The following is a 22473-nucleotide window of genomic DNA, read 5'->3' as shown; positions in this document are numbered from 1 at the left end:
TTCTGGATATAAAATGACTCCAGACCCAGTGACACCAATCACCCTGGCTCTGCCTTTGACTTCATTTTCTTTTTTGTTTGTTTGTTTGTTTCCGATAGTGGTTTAGAAATTGAGGATTGGGGGGAGGGGCATCTATTGATCTGTTTCTCTATCTCCTTAAAGTCCACCCTCTCCCCGATCCTTCCTAAGCCACCAGTCACAACTCATCTCTTTCACGAAGTCTGCTGATCATACCAGCTCCCTTACTTTTTCTTTTCATATTATTAATAGCAAAAGGGAGAATTGTGTGTTGGAGCACCACCCATCCAAGTTCAAACCAAGTTCCCATTTTTGCTTCCACATGTTCCACGGCATGCAGTTCCTGGCGCGTTCTCGGCTCGTCTCAGAAGGGATGCTGAGCCCTTTCTTCCCTGTATTCACTAGTCATCCTGTGGCCTGATAGTTAGAGGACACAGCACGGTGAAGTGGAGAAAGCACAGGGCTTGGGATAAAACAGGTATAAATCCTGTGTCTGCTATATATACCAGCTAATGGACCTGCGATAGGGTGCCGAACCTGAGCCTCAGTTTCCTTATCTGTAATATGGGGATAATAGCATTTACGTCAGAAAGTTGTGGATGGATCCAGGGAGGTAGAGTGGCGTGCCGTTATGATCCATATCCCACTTTTCGCAACGCGCATAGCCACCTAACGCGGCATTACAGCCTGTCTGCTCTGGCTCTGTCTTTTTAAGTAGCTAACGCTTGAAACGACTTCCCTTTCCCCCTGTACTTACCCCCAAAAAGCATATTCAAGAGGGCAGCTTTCAGTACCATGGCGTCTTACACCTAGTAGTTCTGAACGACTCTTTATCGTGTCTTTCAGTGGATGGGTGGATGGATAGATGGACAGATGGTGCTTTAACACCTGTGCAGACCTGCTGCCCTTATGCTTTCTCCAGTTTCGGATGCTATCGAGTCTTAGGCTTCAGAGGCCGATGTAAATGCTGAGAGTGTTCAGTAGCTCGGAGTCCCTGAGGTTTTGTCATGTCAACCCTCAGGGATATTTATACCCTCTACTGAGGAGGGTAATTGAGCCTCCAAGCCACCCACCAAGATCTCTGCCTGTAAAATATTTAAGGACTGGTGCTCTAAAGCCATTTTCCTTATGCAGTTTGTTTCCCATCTAGGAGCAGGCGAACAAGGAAAATAGGGCTCGGAGTAACTTATCAAACGCCAGACTCTGAAGGTACATTACAAAATACATCTCTTCAGAGTAGCACCTGGAGGAGGGCTGAAGGCAAACAAGAAGTAAACAGAAAAGGGACCAGGGTTCTGAAATTGAGATGGCAGGGCTCCACAATGCCGCATGTTGATGGAGTTATAAATCACCCATTCATACTAAGCTAGACTTCCCCTGGCAGCATACCACGGAGTGTGCAGAAGGGATTCTTGATAAAAAGGGCCTAGTTAAGAGATATGAGAAACTGAACCTTACAAGAAGAGTAGGCTGCTAAGACATCTCGGAAGACTTCACACACACAGTCTGTGGATTCAGCTCACACGTGGACATCCAGGCTGGATCTAAGGGCTTGTGCTTTCCCTCTCCTGGTTTGCAGAAGTGTCATCAGGCATGCTTTTCCTGAGAATATCAAGCTCCAGGAAGAGTGAGCCCCAGAAGCCAGGGTGAGGTGATGCTGGGTGACACCAAGAGATACTCCAGAACAAACCAGTATCCCCCAAAGATGTCGATAAAGTTCTCAGAGACTCGTTAACAGACATGTCAGTTTGAGATTGTTGTATTATAAAGGTAACACCAGCTGCTATAAAAAATAAGCCCACGTGGGTACAGTAGCTCAAACACGGTCAAGTGTATTTCTTGAGTATGTAGGGTCCAAAGTGGCCGTTTGGATTAGCAGGCAGCTTTCCTCCCAGTGGCCTCTCAGGGACCCAGCCTCTTTCCATGCCATGGTTCATCCTCCTTCTGCATCTGGCTTCCAAGGCCACCTTGGTTGTCTGCATTCAAGCTGGTGGAAGAGGCAAGAGCGTGAGGTACCACGTGTGGTGGTGTTTTTAAGACCCAGACCTGGGAGTAGCACCTATCTATGGAATGTAAGAGGCTAGGAAATGCAGCCCAGCTGTGCGCCCAGGAAGAAAAGGAACCAGTAGCGTGCCTTTGCCCTGCATGACGTCCCGTTGCCTGTTTGTTTTAAATCACTTTGGATTCTCAGTTCCTTATATGCCAGAGTTCTTCCCGTGTTTGACTCCGGAGAGAGCCAGAGATAAAGAAGCCCTCCCCGATCTCAACCCCCTGCCCTGCACAGTCTCAGCCTCCCGGGGCGGCAAGACTCCATTCTTAGCGTCTGGTGTGCCAGGCGCCATGTCTACCTTCTACTCTAGAGGCCGGAGAGGATGATGGTTCTCTCACCTTCACGGCTTCGCTACAGGAGCTGAGGGTGGCCACGTGACAGTTCTGGCCAGCAAGTCAAAGCAGAAATCTGCGGTAGACCTTCTTGGGGACATTCTGCTTCCAGAGGAAAAGACAAGGTGTTGCTGCTGTTTTCCCTCCCTCCTCCTCCTGTTCCGAATGCAGATGCGATGCCAACAGCTACAGCCACCTTCTTGCCATCACGAAACAGCAGAGTGGGGCGGGGGAAACGAATGGCAGAGAGAATGGCCCTCCCGTCGTGGGACCACTGACTAGAGTTAGCAGCTGCACAACAGTCAGGCATGTTTCTTCATCCTAGATCTGCTTTTCCTTTTCCTTCCCATTAATGAACCACCAATAAACATATGGATGCAAATATGGAATACAGTTTTTAGAGGGATTCTGGATAATCCTCTGGGGCGAGAATACAACGGTCATCATTTACCCCATTTGTCTCTTTGAAAATAATTACGTTTTGCTTCATATGAGAACCACTCCAGTGCAGTGTTTCTAGAAAGTTACCAGTTTTACCATAGGAAGCCTTTCTTCACCATTCGGGTATTTCTCAGCAGCACATTTTAATTAATTAATTAATTTTAATTTTTTCTTTTTGGCTGTGTTGGGTCTTCATTGCTGCGTGCGGGCTTTCTCTAGTTGCGGCGAGCCGGGGCTGCTCTTTGTTGCCACGTGCGGGCTTCAGTAGTTGTGGCACGTGGGCTCAGTAGTTGGGGCTCGTGGGCTCTAGAGCACAGGCTCAGTAGTTGTGGCTCACGGGCTGTATAGCGCAGGCTCAGTAGTTGTGGCACATGGGCTCAGTAGTTGTGGCTCACGGGCTCTAGAGTGCAGACTCAGTAGTTGTGGTGCACCGGCTTGGTTACTCTGTGGCGTGTGGGATCTTCCCGGACCAGGGCTCGAACCTGTGTCCCCTGCACTGGCAGGCGGATTCTTAACTACTGCATCACCAGGGAAGTCCCAGCAGCACATTTTTGTTGCGGTGATGTGGGTGGGATATGATGACTTCAGAACTTGGCATCATGCGTGAAATCTATGAAGTGGTATCTGAACCTCTGACCTTTCCTATACTGTTGCCACTTTGACTTTGTCCTCAGACCCGTGTACATTATGGTTATTGCTGCATGTTTTCAAAAAATTTTTTCTTTGGGCCACGTTGGTTAGAAGATAAAAATATATAAACACTAGTACCTCAACATCATTTGACCTGTACTAGGCTACAGTTTCTATCACTCTTAATCAAAATAATGATAACGTTAATACTAAGGATTTTTCCCTGCCAAGGAATCGTGTAAATATCATCATGAGGTAGGTGTGTGACTTATTAAATGAACTTTAAAAGCTTTTTAATATATCAGTTTTCATTTTTTTTCCCTATTCACCAAAACTGTTCCAGATAGGGCTTCCCTGGTGGTGCAGTGGTTGAGAGTCCGCCTGCCGATGCAGGGGACACGGGTTCGTGGCCCGGTCCGGGAAGATCCCACATGCCGCGGAGCGTCTGGGCCCGTGAGCCACGGCCGCTGAGCCTGCGCGTCCGGGGCCTGTGCTCCGCAACGAGAGAGGCCGCAACAGTGAGAGGCCCGCGTACCGCAAAAAAAAAAAAAAAAAAAAACCCCAAAAAACTACTCCAGATAATAGTTACTAAGTTTCTGACTCTACATGTACTTGGAATACTACAGATAGGCTTCTTTAGAAATATAACACAGTTTAGAATTTTCATTTTATTCAGTCAAGTCATTCCTTCGATTGTTCCCGTTAGTTACTATGATGCCAATTTGCGCATGTATTTTTCTTAGACACCTGTGCTTGCAGTGGTCAAAAGGTTGGTGAAAAATCAAAGTCAAATGAGGGAAAAGTAACACTGTAAGTATCAGTCCCTGTTTATATTTCAGATTAAACTCCAACCAGGTAGAAGCATGAATGCAAAGAACTGGCTGCATGTTGCGTTTCATAACCTGGGCCTTTAACGGTGGAATTCCTAAGCACGACTGAGTCAACCTCATTTCTCATGAGCCAAGGCCATTGTGTCTCCACAGCTGAGTATTCCAAAGCTATTAGTTCTCGAAGCGTCTGTTCATTTTTAAATACTAGAAAACTTTGAGGCCTTTATAATTGTTTCCTAAGGAAGAAATTCAGAAAGTTTAGAATATAAATTTCAGTCCATAGAAACTAAGTTGTCTTGCTGTTCTGTAAAATGCACACAATTTGGAATGCATGCCATCAGGTTTTGCCACCTTGAAGAATATTACACCATTACGTTACCAGATAGGGTATCTGCCAGATGAGTCCCAAGTCAAGATAGGATTACTGGTCTACCTCCTTGCTGGCTGGTCTGTGGTTTAGCACAGGAGACAGCAAACCATGGTCTTTGGGCTAAATCTGAACCGCTCCCTGTTTCTGTGCATCCTGGTTTTACATTTTTAAACGTCTGGAAAGATATCAAAAGAAAAAGTTTCACGATATATGAAAACTATATGATATTTAAGTTCAGTTGTCCTTAAATCAAGTTTTCTTGAAAGATGGCCTTGCGCATCCATGTGTGTGTTGTCTGTGGCTGCTATCGCGTGACCATGGCAGAGCTGAGTAATTGCAACAGATGGGATACAGCTTGTGAAGCTGAAAATACTTACTAACCGCCTCTTTACAGACAAGTTGGCTAACCCCATTTCAGGAGATGTCCTTACCTGTGAGCAGAGGTGATGGACGGGAGATGGTTGCCCCTCTTCTCCCAGAGAAATGAGGAAAGATCAGACTGTGCTCTTGCCCTCTATGCAGATAAAGATCTCATGCCTACTTTCTGGAATTCTTTCTCTTCACTAAGTCCTGACTCTGACTTTCCCTGTCTACCCTACTCTTTACTCCCAGGTCTTTGCAAGCTAAACAGTAAGGTGTTAGCTAAGGATCGTTGCAGCCAACCGTAACAGTCACCTCTAAGTTTATTGAGCCATCGCGTGGCGCAGCAGGCCACGTCCTTGTCACATGCACTCTGCCATTCTGCCGCTCTGTGGTTAGGGTATCATTTAGGGATGATGAGGGGAAAGTGGGCTCTCTTTAGCTGTTAGTTTCTTGGAGGAGAAGTTCTGTTCAGAATGAATAGTCTTGAAATGTGTAATAAAGTTACCTATCAAGACCACTTTTACAGAGAGATTTAAATGTGATAATAAGAATAAAAGAAAAGGAAGTGACATTGAGGGTGTCTTCTTTTATAACAGCTCTTGGTCTTGACTGTTAAGCACACTGTAAAATGACTTTATACATTTATGGATTGAAATGGTTTTGCTGAAATTTTAAGTGTTAACATTGTTCAAACTTCCATTACTACCACCTCTCACATTGTTACAAAACGGCTTCGTATTTGACATTTTGATCATACTAACCAGCGACATTTTACGCCGGAAGCACTCCTTCCAAGTGACAGAAGGTTCTACTTATTTTGATTTCAGTACCTTGCTATAGGAAGCCAGTTGTTTATGTTTGCACGTCTGTAAACTGATTGTCACAGAAAGTATGTTGTGGAGAAGGAGAAAGCTGAAATGTTTTATTTGCCAGATTGGCGCAGGTGGAAAACGACGTCTTTTTTTTTTTTCCAACCTCATTCCTTCCTTTGCAGATTTCGTTTTGCTTTTTCTTGACGCTACTGCTATTCAGACTACAGTCCATAGCCACACCTCATTTTTTTCATAACAACGTCATTGAGATAAAATTCACACACCATGCAATTCCCTCATTTAAAGTGCACAACCTCATGACCGTTCACGGGGTTGTACACCCACCATCACAGTCAATTGTAGGGCATATTATTACACTGAAAGAAAGCCTACAGCACCCAGCCATCACCTCCCAACACCCCCATCACCCCGCCAGCCTCTGGCAACCATGGATCTACTTTCTGTTTCCACCAATTGGCCTCTCCTGGACCTTGCATATAAATGGGATCGAACAGCACGTGGTCCTTTGTGACTGGCTTCTTCCATTGAGCATCACGGTTTCCAGGTACCGCGCCTCCTTGTTCATCAGCCTCTTGCTTGTTATTTCTTTCTTATACACGTAAGATTTTAGAGACAGAATACATGTGCCTACAGTCACATTTAACCTATTTGAGCATGCTGGCTCTCCTGGATTCATCTTTGTCGTCACCGCCGCACCTGGCCGTGCCAAGCACGTCCTAGGTGCTCCGCAGTGCTCGCCAGGTACACACATGCATGGCTGCTAGAGCGAGTGTTGGTGCCTCGGCCCTTAAAACCTCCTTCAGCTCACCGGTAGGCACATCCCAAAGAAAGAGCAGCCCATGATAGGATAGGATCACGTCCAGGATCCTGCTTTAGGAAACACAGTGTGAGCGCCTCCAGTATCTCAGACAGTAGAAGGTGCCTCTTCATCTTATTCTTCCTCTTGTCCTCCTCTTCTCCACTCTGTATATTGAGAGCAGGGACCTCCTCATGCTGCCTTGGGCTCTCCTCGGTTACCTAGTCTGGCTGGCTCAGCATCTTCTGAAAGTATTACCTTTGCAGGGGATAGGACCTTTGGGTAGATGGATAAATTTGGGTTTGTCAGTATTTTTGCTTATTTCTTCCCCAAGTTGTGCAGAAGAAGAGGAAGGTGCTGCTTTGTTATAAGTGAGTCCTTTATAAAGTTTAGGCCTGCTTTTACGAGGCTGACTTGAATTGAAGATAACTTGAGGCCCAGTTTTCATCTTGATGGACGCCGAGTGCTGACCATACCTTTTAGAAACAAGAACTTTTAAAACAAAAGAAAGAACGGTTCTCTTATTAATTTATCGTACAAATGGGAAGAGTTCAGATTTGGACCTACGTGGGTTCTTCCCCTTTCCTACACCCTTCCCAGTGCTTCCCCTTATATGAGGGTCATTTTCCTGTTTGTCCATGGAAGCCTGTTCGGTGTTCTAGTTGTTACCACATCCCGGCCGATCTTGGCCGTGAGACCGACGGTGCGCTCATTGGATAGAGCTGGAGCACCGGCTTTCAGTTTCAAGACCTGTCCCCCATTATCACAGAGGATGGCAAGTCGGCTTAAGTGAGAGCTAGCTAATTGCTTTCTTGATTGAAGACGTAAATGAGTTTTAAAGTGAAATGCATATCTCCCCAGTGCTAAGTAGCCAACACACAATAGGCCATTGAGATAGCAAAGACTAATTTAGAAAAGGTTGTTCTGTTCTTTTTCTTTTTTTTGTTTTTGTTCTCCCTCTCTCTCTCCCTCCTTTCCTTCTTTCCTTCCTTCTCTTTCTTTTTCTTTCTCCTTTCCTCCCTTCCTCCTTCAGCTCCTCCTTTTGTCTTTCTCCTCCTTTCATTTAACCCTTGTAAATACAATGGGGTTGTGTCTGTGGGCTTTTTGTTCGTAATTAAATAATTTATGCATTTAACACAATCTAGAATTACTAGGGATCATCTTAGGCACTCAGAAGTATGAGAGCCCTTGAAAGCAATATCCAAGCATAGGTATTCCATAGCACGTCTTACAATCTAAATATTGCTTTTAGTGTAATCGAAGCAGCAAGAGTAGTCACAGCAGTTGATGGACTATTTTTCAAATTGATTTCAAAAATGTATTTAAGGGGATGATCTTCTAGTCTAGATTACCTATTGATTTTTAATATGAAAAGCTCATTATGTAAGCAGTAACTGCATATAAAAACCTAGCAAACCTTTGCATAAATCCTTTAATTGAATTTCCAGAGCCTGTGGTTCTACTTTTTTTTTTAATTAAATCTATTTCTTTTTTTAAGTGTTACTGTGTAATTTGCATGCTGTGAAGAGGCCCTGTCCCAGATAAAGTGCCATTGATCCTTATTAAACCTCACCTCTGGGCTTGCTTAAAACTAACTGGAAAAATTAAAGTGTTCATGCCGCAGTGCACTTACAGCTTGTGTGATAGGATTATGGAAAAAATAATAAAACTAATTTCCAGGAGAGAATTTATAATGTGAGATTTTATTTTTTTCAATTTGATAATTAATAGTGAAATCATATCATATATATAAATCATACTGTAGCCTATAAACTGAAATGGCAATTAGGAAAGATAATATATACTTGATGTAAAACCTTCGTGTTACGTGCGGATAATCTTTTGGCACTTTAATTTTTTGATTGTTGAAGGAACAGATTATGAATTCAAGTCAAACACATTAAATGGTGGGTTTCCTTTGAAAAATCTGATTCTTTTACTATGCCCTGTATTAGTCGATTTTTAATTTTAATGTGAGGAAGTATAAAAGATACAGATACCTGTAAAGATACAGAAAGATATTCTGGTTGTATGTTCATGCTCAAATGTACATATATTAGAATTACCAGGGGAAAGAAAAATATAAAAGCTGCAATAGGTTTTTCTATTTTTTAATACCCAACATTTGTTATTTTAAAAGCAATAAAATCCCCTAAAGAAATATTCATAATCAATAAGAACACAAAATATGGAATATATTAAGTGAGTTATAAAAATGTTCGCAGTACAGCACAAAATGAAAAACACAGCAAGTTATGTACGGTTTAAAACGTAATCAATTTTGAGGTTGTATACAAGCATATAAATGATAAACACAAGTAGTAGCGTTTTTACTAAAGGCTGTTACCAAATACTGTATTTATGGCCCATTCCATTCTTTTTATAGCTCATTAATGTAGAAAACAAACACAGTGTATCCATCTTTTCAGACAGCTTAAAATTCCCTTAAATGATATTTTTAAATGGAAATACTGAGCTCATTTGATCTGTTTCTTCTGTAAGCATGTGCTAGTTTGATTAGGTGTGCACGCCCAGGTTCCTTTCTGGATCCTGGAAAGAAAAAGAAGTGTTGATAATGTTGCGTTGCCCTCCATCCATGAAACAGGGCCACATCTAACACCTTTACATGTGGTTCAGCAGTGTCCCCCCAGACCCCCACTCTCCCCCGCCCACAGGGCTCCATGTATGCCCCCCATATCCCACGTCACCCCAGGAAGAACCTTCACACCTGGGGAAGCTGCATGAATTCTTCCAGGCCACAAGGGGGCTGTTGAGTGGCCAGTTCACTGCACTAGCTGGCGGGAGAGAGAGTTTTAACGCCGGTTCCAATGGCGCTTCATTTCCTGTGGTACCTATGAATATGCATACGGGGTGTGCTCAAACTAGACAGCTGGTTCTGGTGGTGAGCCATTCTTTTTTTCCTCTCTCCTTCCCTTGGACAAGCCCTTTCTGAGTAAGCTGAATCTGTAATGTAATTTCATTAACTTATTTCCAGTATTTCATTTGGTTTTGATGTTGCCATCGCGGCCTCTTTCTTTCTTTCATTTTATCGTTCTATAGACGTCACGAACTTGTCTGTTAGGATCGACGGAGCGTCGTTCCTTGGCTGTAGGGGTCACAATGTTGGATATCCAGCCTCCCTAAAACATAAGTAGGGTTTAGCAATGCTCCATTTGTTTCCCATATGGTAAGAGTGTTTGGAAGAGAAAGGAAAAAATACCTTGATAAGAGGGGCAGATTCTGGAATTGTTTCCTTTCTCTCAGTTCGGTTTAGCAAACAGTCCAGTACTGTAGAACTCCATCCATCCATCCATCAACCCACGCACCCATCCATCCAGTGTGTACTGTGTACCTACTGTATGTCAGGCAGTACTGCAGACCTTAGGGATGTGCATCTGAATTTGCATCAGCCATTGCCCTCAAGAAGCTCACTGTCTAGCGGGGAAGCCAAAGACATTTGCACAGATGACTTTAACAAGTGGAAACAGAGACCTAACTCAACCTTGGGTTAGAGACCTAACTCATTCTTGGGTTAGCTCAACCGTGGGTTCGTTATAATGTTGAAAAAAGCTTTTTTTACTTATGACTGTAGTTTATCTGGACTTTATAAAGCTAGTACTCCTGGTGGTAAATACCATGTTTCTGAATACTGGGAAGAGTATGTTTTTAGAATGAAGTCTCGTTGTGGCCTTATCACATAAAAGGAGATACTTTATGTAGTGAAAATGGAGATAAGATGCATCCCAGTCTCTAGAATAGTTTGGCATTGGTCTGGCGGCCCCCCAAAAATCGTGTGGCCATTGTCTTAGCGAGAGTTGACACAGAGGCCCATCTGTAGAGTGTGGGCAGTCCTTTACAAGGTGAGGACAGAGGCTAGGGCAACCAATAAAGCAGTGTAAGTATTTGGCCTGGGAGCTTCGGCAGGGGTCAGAGGCAGGATTTAGAGCTCCCTGAGCCAAGACCCAAGACCCATACCAGGGGTAAAAGCCAAGCTGAGCTAGGAGAAGCCCAGCCAGCACAACTTAGAGGCCTCTAGTAATGCTGAGCCAGTGGTGCCCCCCATCACTGCCCCTTCCTGAGGACAGTACACCCAATGGCAAATAAAATGGAGCATCTAGGAGACAAGAGAACCTAGGGGCTAAAGGGGATGATTCTCTTGGCTTCAGAGCCCAGAAGCAGGCTGGCTTGAGCTCATCTAAGCAGCCTTGTCTTCTCTGAGGCAAGGTGATGGATTACAGAATCGATCTCCATCTTGTAGAGGACAGTTCATTTGCAGAGAACTAGTTAAGCTTCTGGAATGTCATTGTTGAGGATGGTAGCCACTGGGCACGTGTGGCTTTTTAAATTTAAATGAATTAAAATAAAAAATTCAGTTGCTCAGTCACCCTAGCTGCACGTCAAGTGCTTGGTGGCCACCTGTGGTTAGTGGCTCCCCTCTTGGGTTGTGTTGATGCAGAGCATTTCCATCACAGCAGAGTGTGCCATTGGACAGCACTGCTCCGGAGCAGAAGTCTCCCAGTGTGGAGGATGACCCGCGGGTGTTCCAAAAGAGACCGTCACAGCTTCTCCTCTTGTCCATTAAACTCTTCTGTTCATTGCTAAATATCTCAACACATTGGGAGGCAGGTGCTACACTTTTAAGTGCTTTACATGAATCTACACATATCATCCTTTCCAGTGTCCTGCGTGGTAGTACTGCTGTTATCCACATCGTCCAGATGAGCAAGGCGGTGGATTCCAGCTCACACCATCTGGCTTCTGGGTCCGCACTCTTAACTGCTACGTGGTGTTCACTCTCAATTAAGAAACACTGATGTTTCCCAGTGTTACACAGAGGCACTGATGTGGGTGCCCTCTCCAGACCTCACAGGGTCACGAGCATTGTATGATATGCAAGACTTTCTGGAGTGAGACTGGGTATTTCTTCAAGCCGAGGGTCCACTGTGCAGCCTCCGCTCCTTGTGGCCTTTCAGCCCCGGAAAATGCACTGTAGTTTTGCACGTGTGCCCAGTCGAATGGATTGAGATGTTAGATTATGTGGTTTGAACTGAAGCATCCCTCACGAAATGAACAAAAGGCTTAAAAAGATTTCTGCCAAAGAGACCAGCATTTGAGGGTAATGCTTACAACACAAACACCAGTGAGCAGGAAGGAAACGGCAGCATTGGTACTTCAGTTACTCCTAATATGAGCCCTTCCTCCGTTCCAGGGTAAACGCAGTGACAATTTGAGCAGGTCTTAGAAGTCATTTAAAAAGCAGAAATCAAGTTGGCAAAACGAGGTGAAATTGCATCATTCTAATCCTATGCCACACCTTGAGATAGTAGCTAATAGAGTGATCCAAGTTTATAATTTATAAATGAACAAGTAGATATGTATCAGGTATGGGCCCTGCACTTTTCTAACCAACAAAGGTGCACAGTTAAAACAGTCTGGAGCCTCTAAGGTTTTAAAGAGGCTCTGTGGCTGCTGCCTGTCTTGGTTTTCACTGTTCATTTGGGATCCTGCCCTGTTCATCACCATTTGGCTGCTAGAAGAACATCCTTTCAGCAGAGTTGAAAATCCTGAAATGAAAAGTATTTTGTAAGGGGGAAAAAAAACGCCATTGATTGAAACAGAGAGTTATGGCACAGAGACTGAACTTTGATGGGGACTGTGTGGGGTGTGCCTTTGTTTATCATTAACCGTGGAAGAGCTGTCCTCACCCTCCACTCCTTAATTTAAATTTTTTTCATATATAACCTGACATCAGCACATGGCTACACTGAAAAATTGCAAAGATTGAGACTGTTTCCCCAACATTCTGGACATATTCTCTAGAACCTTATCTAAGCTTGCCACGTCTTTTGTTTAGGGCAGGGGAAGAGTGTGTGTGTGTGTGTGTGTGTGTGTGTGTGTGTGTGTGTGTGTTGTGGAGATGACAGGAGAGTTGTGTTTGTGAAAACTGTACCGGAATGACACATTTCTGCACAGCTTTTCTATTCATCTTTCTGGGGCTGGCCTTTTAAAATAAAATGTATGATTTCTGTGCAGGAAGGGGACTCTTCCTTGCCCAAAGATTCCTTAACTTTCTGTGTATCCCTAGTTAATGCTGAGCTACCCAACGTCTGGATTTCTGGTAGGTTTTGCTCTCATGTGCCTTTTGAGGGCTTTTTTCTTTTTTTTTAAATCTATTTCTAAACAATAACAACTTAGAACCTGCTTGTTATCGTCATGCCTGCTTTGAGAAGTTGTGGCTGTGATACATGTGTTTGGATGGAATGGTAGATCCGACGGCTCCGTATCTTTTTAGATCATAATTTCATCATCCCCACTAGAGAAACAGAAGTTGAAAGGGATCACTTGTTTTTCTCAATGTCAAATAGCTCCACAATTTTTTAAAAAAATTAAGCAACATTAATTGAATGCTTACTGGGCCTTGTGCTAAGTGCTTTTCATGTGACTTCTAATCTCCCAACCACTATTATTACCCTCACTATTATTATCCACCACTTTATAATGGTGAAGAAACTGAGGCTCAGAGAGGTTAAGTAATTGGTGGAGTGTCACACAGCCAGTCATTGACAGAGCACTTAGTAGCACCATGACTGTTTCCCAGGACTGTGTTGTATGTGAGTCGATGGTACGTCGAAGGACATGTGTTTCATTTTTCCAGGAAGGGCACTGTCTTATTCATGTGTTCTTCATGCCTAGCGAGAGTGCCAGGCATACAGGAGACATATTATACAATCTGTTAAAAGAGAGAACGGCATGAACAAGAAACAGTCGTTCACACATGTTTCTGGATGTGCACTGGAGGTGGGCACCCAGGTTTGAGAGGGCTGAGCCTTCTACGTACTGGGGGCCAGCTTTAGGAGAGCGTAAAACATTTGGTGCACAATCCTGGAAGGAGCCCCTGGTCACGAGGGGCTCTGAAGGTTACTCTTCACGGTTGCACCAAGGCCGAAATTTCACAGCACCAAGTTGGAGATGGCCTCTCATCTGTGTCAGTGATTGTGTTTGACTCCTTCATTTTATTGTTTGTTTTTTTTTTCCCCCACGCACTTCAGTATGAAAGCTCCTTCTACCATTTTTGATTTGGCCTTGAAGTCATTTGAAAAACACTCTGTGTTTATGCATGTTGCCTTCAGTGAGTGAGGCCAGCCCCCGGAAGTGTGCCTCTGCTTCCAGGCAAGTCCTCCATCCCGAAAAGCACTCTCTGACACGGGAGACTTTGAAAATGCTTTCCTTTCTGCCCGCATCTGGGTAGATTTTTTTTTTTTCCCAGTAGTTTCTTAATGGTCTTTAGCAAAGGAAGTAAGTGACACTGATCAGTGAAGGTGGACAGTAAGATTTATAATGTATTTGTGGTAGCTGATTGCCAACAGAACTGGCCTCTCCCAGCGGTGCTGTACGCAGACTCAGAAAATCAATAGGGATTAACCTCTGACCCCCTTCACATACTTATACTGTGGGCTGCATCGCTTACCAATATTTCATCTGCTTCACTTAGCTGCTGTTACTTACTCAATAATGTGTGGCCGATCTCGCAAGATACTAATTAAATTTTTAAAATGCAGCATCACTTGAAGCTGTGATAAAATATCATACCTTTGGAAATCAGGGTCCTTTTGGTTTATTTATTAAACTCACATTAATTAGCCTTCATTAAAAAAAAACTGGGAAAGGAGAGAGCTGAAACTTGAGGGTTTGCTTGGCTCACAACTCCACACCCCCGCTGTGGTTAACAGTGGGGGGGGACCTCTGTGGCTCTAACAGGACAGGTGTCCCCTGGTGTCTTAGTTGGAACATGAGCCCCCTTTCAGGAAAATTGCTAATCTCACCTTTTTTCTTTTCTGTTAAAGGGGCATTTATAGATACATAGATAATGTGGTACCTTGCAGTGAAATGAACCCAATGAATCATTTTTTAAGGAATCAAAATTAACTTTAATATACAGTCTGTTTGCAAAAGTGTGTAAACCTATGTTTGTATGACCTGCCCTTACTTATTATTACTGCATAGGATGGGAGAAGAGCACAGTTTGCAGCAGTGTACTTTTTTCTTTTTATCATTTCCCTTTAAGCTCTGGCATATATTACAGGTCTCTACATTTGTCTTAAAAATGGAAATTGTTGTAGATTTCCTTCATCCATGTCCCTTTTGTTCACATTTTTTTTTTTTCAAGTATACCTATTCCCCAGAGTTTACTTACAGTTTCCTATTGATCCAGCAGCTGGTATTTGAATTGGTCGATGTGCTCTGTAAGTTGTTTAAGATACCCTACCTGAGCTATTAGTTTAAATAATGTATTCATAAATTGATTAATCATTACAGTAAGACTTATTAGCTGCATTTATATCTGCATGTTATCCACAATTGACTTGTAGTCTAATAATCACGCATACTTAAGCAGAAATTGGGCTTTACATTAGAACTTAATAATTATTGAGGTGGAAAGCAGGAGTATTTGCATGTAGCAGTTGAGTGGATGCAGGGCTTTAAAGGTTGGGCTCACTGAGCAGATTGTTACTTTTACATTTCCTAGGTAAAATAGATAGTTCTTCCCCCTGCCCGCCCCCCCCCCCCCCACCGGAATGAAATATAGGAAGTGGACCAAATTCTGTCAGCCTCAAAGAAGTGATGGAGTTTGCCGAAGCTGTCCCGGCATCACGGTTCTGGAACATGGATGGGTGTGGAGGGAGGAGAGTCGATAGGGATGATGCCTTTCCCGCCATTTCTCTGAAAGCTACCTCATGGGAGGCCTGGGGATCTTTCCACTGGGTTTTCAGGGTGTACACACACTGTGAAGCTTATACAGCTGGGAAGACACTCCCGCTCTGACCTCCAGTGAGGCCGACACACCCAGTACAGATGTGCGAAGCAACAGCGTGGTGAGGCTGCCTGGGGACCCGGCCTGCCCCACGAAACACCCTGGGACCACCGCGGAAAGACCTTCCATGCGGACTCCCATGCGGAAAGGAAACAGCTGAGTTGCATACAGGGCTCTGAGGGCTACGTGCACCTTTTTTCATTAATAAACTCTTTTTAAGGGCAGTTTTAGGCTGACAGCAAAACTGAGCAGAAAGTACAGAGTTCCCTATCGCCTAGTCCCCACGCACACGCAACCTCCCCCGGCTCTGCACCTACAGTCAAACTGTGTTTCAGTTAAAACAGTCTTTCTGGTGGTGGATGTCAAATGACGGCTTTGCGTGGGTCCTGCCCAATGCGGCGATTTTGGACTCCACAGGAAGTGCCTTTTCAAGTTTCTTCCTGGGGGCGGGGAACCCTCAGGCTCTTTCCGCTTCATCCTCCCTGGGATCCAAAGCCTCTTTCCCCCCGCCTGGAAAAGTGGAAAGTCATTTTTCTACAACATAACCCCCCCAAACATTTGACAGCCTGCTAAATTCACCTACCCTGTGTTCTGGGGTGACGGGGCGGGGTGGAGCGTGTGTTTGTTCAGCTGCCCTGAAAGCGTGGTGCCCATCGCGGGAAGGACATCTGCTCACAGGTGAGCAGTTGCACTGCTGATGTGGGGCTGCAGCTTGGTTGGGGTGCTGGGATGCTGGCTGCACATAGAAGAGCAGGTTGCCGGTCCCCGTCTCCGAGGCTCCCTCTCCCCAGCGTGCAGCTCCACCCATTACTGAGAGGAAACCTACTTTTCTCCGCTGTTCCTCCCTGAGCTTCTTTTGCCAACCTTCTTCTCAATGTCAGCATGGATCATTCTTCCATAGAGGCCCAACGGGCCGGCCAGGAAGCCTCAGCGGATACGTTATTTACGGTGTTTAATTTTCAGCGTACAGATTTATTAAACTTCTTGGTTACCTAGGAGTCCACGTAGCTGCCGCAAAGAGTTTGCTAAACTTGGAACAATAGATGTTTTGTTCGAAAACAAAATCCCTTTGTGCCTGCCACTGCAGTCCCAGTGGTGCCTTCGTGTGTGTGTGTGTGTGTGTGTGTGTGTGTGTGTGTGTGTGTGTGTGTGTTGCGGAGGGTGGTATGCTGCTGGACGGTTAACTACCAGCTCTCGGGGAGGGCAACAGATTCCGATTCATGGTGTTTCCTGATTATTGCAGTGTCCATGCTCACACCATGGCCAGCAGGAAGTTAGGAAGCATGGAGCTGGGATGGGATGTGCAGTCCCATACCATTCTATATGTGTTAAAAATATATTTATCATTATCTATTTATTGGGTTGGCTCAAAAGTTCATTTGGTTAGTGAATACATTGTTCAATAAAGTTCTTTGTGAACATGAAAGATGTCTTTTACTGTTACTTAAAACTGAACGAACTTTTGGGCCAATCCAGTGTATCCTAGATAAATACTGGGTATTTCTTCAAGTCGACTGTATGTAATATCTCCACTGTACGCAGTGGAAATACAGATACATAAATGACCTTGAGAGCATGGATAATATGCTAAAATTATTAGCATACTAAAAATTGTGTGAAAATTTTCGTAAATTTAGTATAAAATTTTCAGCTAAAAATGGGATGTACAAGCCCGTACCATTTTATATATATTAAAGCTACATATATATTATATATTTATATCATATACATGCATATATAATAATACTTCCACTATACAGACACATTATAAATAGACATGTGAATGACCTCCAGAGCATGGGTAATATGCTGAACTTTTTAGCGTACTAAAGATTGTAGTAAAATTTTAGTAAAAATTTTAGTATTATAAACATACTAAAATTATTCAGAGGTATTAGATTTTGAGTCTCTCTTACGTTTGTTGTTTTTTTTCCTATAGCTTGTTTAATCATGAGCTGATATAATTTAATGTTGAACAGTGGGTGTGTCCAGCAGCCAGCTCATAAGATTCTTGGAAATGTAGCTCCCTTGAGTCGGTCACAGCAGGGTGCGGCCGCACCACTGTGTGTGTCTGATTGCCTGCCAGTATCCGATTGCATCCTGTGTTCAGATGAAGACCATGGTCTATTCCCAATTCAGTCTTATTCCTAACAGGACATCCCTGCGCAGTTTTCCACTGGGGTGTGATGAGCCTGTTGGCAGGCCGCTAAGTGTCCTCGACAGCAAGCAGACACACGTACCCTGGCTGGTGCATCCCAGACAATTCCGTTGTACTGATATTAAGGATAACAGTGTTTTGCCAGAAGCTATAACGAGATGATTCTGTAACAACAGCATGGTGACACCAGACTCTGTTTTGCAATTTTCTTTAATATTTATGCTGGATAAATAATTTATATTTTTTTCAGTTTTTTTTTTTTTTTTCCATCTCCAGCATGTTGATATAGACAGGTGCTAGGTTTTCCTGAATGACTGAAGCAAGGATTTGGTTATTTCCGCCACCACTGAAAAAAAACAAGATGCATCAGCAGAGTTGAGCTTCTGGGAATTGTTTCCACAGCCCCGCATCCCATCTACTAATACAGACTAATGAGGTCTGTTAGGATCTGTTAGGATCTGCCCCCGCTTTTGAAGTGAGTCACTCCCTGAAGTGACACTTTTGCATGTCATTATATCATCAGGACCGTCCTACGCCGCGGGTTTTGAACGCTCAGAAGTCATGGCCCCCTGGTTGTCTGTCTGGGACTTATTGTAGGCATTCCTTCTAGTCCGGGGTTTCTTAACCCAGGAACTGTTGGCGTTTGGTGCTGGGTCATTCTTGGTTGTGAGGCTCTGTCCTGTGTGTTGGACATAGATGTTTAGCAGCATCCTTGGATGGAGTAGCAACCCCTATAGCCAAGAGGGGATAATGAAAAAAAATGGATCCGAATACTGCTAGATGCCCTTGGAGGGGCAAAATGGCCCCGGGGTTGAGAACCAGCATTCTAGAGCCACGTTTCTTAACCACGTAAAAGTACAGGAAAGGAAAAATAGAGATCCTCTCGTTGTATTTAACCTAACTCTCTTTACCTGGCTTCTAGGGACATCCAGTCCCCCAAAACACTGGAATTGGGAATAAGGCATCCTTATGTCACCAGATCAATTTCTGCCCAGGGGACCTAGCCAGGAATGAGTGGAGCAGTATTTTTACCCAGGGACCACTCTCCCGCATCTGCTGGGCTCCTGAGGAAGGAACGCATCAGAAACGGGGTCTCTAGAGTGGGTGGGGCTGGGCCTTTTCTTCTTTCTCTGACGGTTGCTTGCTGTGGTCACAGGCTCGTTTCTTACCTGTAGGGCCGGTGGGTGTCTCCCTGGGGCCTGGGCAGCGTGCCTTGTGGAAGACTTGAAAGGTTCCCGCCACCCTTGGCTGGGGATGGAGGGGATGTGAGAGATGGTTCTTTATTCAGAGGAAGTTCTTTATCCCGATGGCCTTTAAGGTGACATAGTCTGAACAGATAGTGCAGCATGAATTTCAGGATCGCTCTGTGGACGTTCCACAGTCCCTCCCATCAATGAAGCACGTTTTGCCCAGCTCACCTCTAGGGGCTCTTTGTATCCAGTCTAGGTGAAGGGCACCCCCTGGAATGTGTATCATGTTTAACCTGCACAGCGCTACACCTGAGTCCTTTTTTTTCCCTCAGGCCCAAGAGGGCTGAGAGGGAACTTTTCCTGAGTTTTCCTCTACAGTCATGGGGCTCTGACTTCTCAGCCGGGTCTGCCTTCGTGGCCTCCGAGCGTGATCAGCTCGATCCCCTGCTGGCCTCACCTTGCCCCTGGGCCCTGAGATAGCTGACCCCAGGGCCTTCAGAGCTGCTGCAGGGGGCGATGTCGGTGTTCTGTGAGAGCAGGTGAGGTGGCATCCGCTGAGACAGCAAGTGAGGTGGAAGGAGGTGGGCTGTGAGTCAGGCAGAACCGGAACGTGCTTTCTGGGCCACCTAGGGACTGTGTGACCCTGGGACAGTGGACCTCACCTCTCTGAACCTTAGTGTCCTTGCCTGCTGAAGGGACGTAGTGCTGTCTCCATGGCAGAGCTGTGGGGTGTTCAGATTAAATAATGACCCCTGAGTGTCCTTCTTAGCTCAGGGGCAGAGCAGGCCTCAGTAAGCTCCGTCCACGCTTACTGTCCTCTTACCTTAATGCCATTGAGGTCATCCGCTCAAATAATGGCCCTCGGCTGCCTTGTCCCCTCCTGCCTGCAGGACATGAAAGTGCCCAGTCTCCCCAGAGTGCCTGATCCTACAGGAGTGGGCCCTTTTAGAAACGGCTAAGGAGAGGCTAAGGAGATCAGTCGTTATCTGCTTGCCGTTCTGGCCGAGACGAGATTTCATGCTCCTTACCAGCAGATCAATCGTGAAGGCACATTCTGTGAAATTTTACGTAGGCGTCATTGATCTCCCCCAGCCTCAGTTTCCCTGTCTTCGAAGTGAGTCTGAGCAGGGTGATGATGAAATGTTAGGTCAAGTGAAGTGGTCGGTCAGACACCAAGATCCCACATTCTCTCCATACCCCCAGGCCAGGTTCACGTTCGACTTGGAATGACTAACTGCCGACATGGAGGACTTTCTCCTTACTCGGCTGAAGCTCTCACTCTGTGTCCCTGATAACATACCTCTCAGCGTCTACAAAATGCCCTTGGAGACAAAACCATAGGAATATTCATGATCTCTTTTTTTTTCTTTCTAACGAGTTTTTCACAGTGTGACTTAAATTCTCATTCCTTCCGTAGAAGAAGTTTTCACATACGTATGCATGCTTGTATTTAATGTGCATTATACATGTTGGAATGTCGCCGTTTGAATTTGGACAGGCCTTGTATTTCCAGAACGTTCTAACTCTGGTTCTTTGTGATCTCCTAGTCTTTGCTCTCCAGGGTAAAAGAATAGGATGAAAATGACCTTGGGCTGAACATCCAAGCCACGGCTTGTAATGTTGGGCAGGTGCCTTTTGGGGTCTCGGCAGTGGTCGAAGGGGAGTTTGGAAATCCTCAGACCCGGTTGTCTGGTATCTGAGACCACGGTTCTGGTTGGAACACTTGTCCGTAAAGCTGCTGATAACCAAAGGGTGTATCCCTGGTGTGGGTAACAGTTGTCGGAGGAGGGGAGCGGCAGATAGTCGGATGATTTCAGTGTTTATATTCCACTGGGGTGAGCTCTAACAAAGACCCGTCGTTTCCCAGAGAACCAACTCCTTTAAAAGAACATCTGCTGAAACTGACAATTTCTGTTCTTCTTAAAATACCGATCGACATAATTAACCCTCTGGGGAGACTAATATTAGTTTATTAGAGACAATTTCTAGTTCTGTTTATTTTTACACTAAACGATTTGTTCAGATCGGGGGGAAAATTTTTTTGGAGTTGCGGGGTGGGTTCGCGTTTTTTTTAGGGTTGCTCGACTTTTCCTAATCAAGGACACACAAGGTGAATAGGGGATCGTGTAGGGTCATGACTGGTCATCCATCATGAGGCAATAGAAGCGTCCTGGAAGGGCTCGAAGCTGTTTGACCTGGGAGTAATGTGGCATCGTACTAACTTGCGGGTATGATTAGCTGCCTTTACAGTGACATAATCAGTTACTGATGTGCTGCGCTCGTGTTTACGTGGTCCCCTCTGTCTTCTGTCACTGCACAAGGCTCCTTTTGGCCCTCACCATTGGTGGCATTCTCCCGTGTTCTTTGTCTTAGGCCCTGTAAACGGATTTACAGTCTGCCCAAGAAGAACAGGAACGCTCATTTGTTTCCATCGTTGGGCTGATTTCTGACTTCTGGTTTGTCGTAGGACAGAGGATAGGGAAGCCAGGGACTTTTGACCTCGTGCAGAGGCCAAATGGAACGTGGGTCCCTCTCATCGCTGAAATGCCCGTCTTTCAATTGCAGAGCACGCCCACTTGACCATCCAGCCATCTTGCCCTCCGTTCTGTATCCTGCAGCAAACCAAGTCCACTCCTGTCTTCCCCTTGGTGCCTCTTCCAGTGTGGGGATTCCCTTGCCATGCAGCGCTCCACTCCTTCTCTCCTCCAGACTAAGCGCCCAGTTAGCGAACAGAATGGCTCTGAGAACCTTACCCATTGCCATTTGCTCTACTGCAAAACAGGACTCATGAGCAGGGGAGCTACTCAAATATAACTAGCAATGAGCTCCTGCGGAAGGGTCACGGTGAGCTCCTCGGCGTGGCTCACGGGCCCCTGACCTGGCCTGGCCAGCCGCTCTGGCCTCCTTCCCTCCCACTTCCCCTCCTGGAGCAACTTCGTGCTTCAGCCAACCTGAACTGAGCTCACCGGGCTGAACCCGTGGTGCCAGCTGTACCATCTCCCCGAGCTCCCCCTCCCGTCCTGGGCTTACCGGTCTGTCGGCAAACTGCTCTTCATCCTTCAAAACCCAGGTCTTGGCGTCACCTCTTCCATGAAGCCTTCCCAGACCTCTGCTCACCTAGACAACGTCACCTCCTCCCTTGATGCCACGGGTGCTTCTGTATCATGATTGTTCAGTTACACAGTCATTGTTCCCGTTGGATGGCATGCTTCTTGGGGAAAAGGACCAAGTTTTGTTCCATTTCTAACCCAGGCCTGGCACCTAATAGGTGAACAGTGGTTGCATGTAATTCTCCCCCTCCCCTCTTGCTGGCCTGTATTTAACATCTAACGGCCTTCAGTGTCTTGCTTTTGGGTGAAGTAGGAGAGGGTACATTGCATGTGTGTGGGAGCGATGACAAAATTCAGTCACACTGCAAATCACTGACGCGCACCTGAAGTTTCTTTGTTTGCAAGCTGGAGGATGTGAGCTGAACTTGAAACCCCTGGAAAACCCGAGCCTAAGAAGCTGTTCCGAGTAACAGCCATGTGCGGCTGGGGGGTGGCGGGTGACAGATGCCTCTGGGGGCCCAGGGCCACCTGCCACCATCGTGCCTCCCTTCCGCCCCTCCTCCCTCAGTTACCGGCATCGAGATTCTGGAGCCCACGGGG

The 22473-nt window shown here is 45.4% G+C and overlaps 1 protein-coding gene across 1 annotated transcript in view; it reads left to right on the top strand.

Moving 5' to 3' along the window:
- The window catches only part of WWOX (WW domain containing oxidoreductase), a 973003-nt gene that overhangs the window by 312300 nt on the left and 638230 nt on the right, over positions 1-22473 (top strand). The gene's annotated exons all lie outside the window — the stretch shown is intronic.

This window comes from Stenella coeruleoalba (genome assembly GCF_951394435.1).
Source record: "Stenella coeruleoalba genome assembly, chromosome: 20".
Taxonomy (NCBI): Eukaryota; Metazoa; Chordata; class Mammalia; order Artiodactyla; family Delphinidae; genus Stenella; species Stenella coeruleoalba.
The sequence above is the reverse complement of the archived record's forward strand: the minus strand, read 5'-3'. Positions and strand labels throughout refer to the sequence as shown.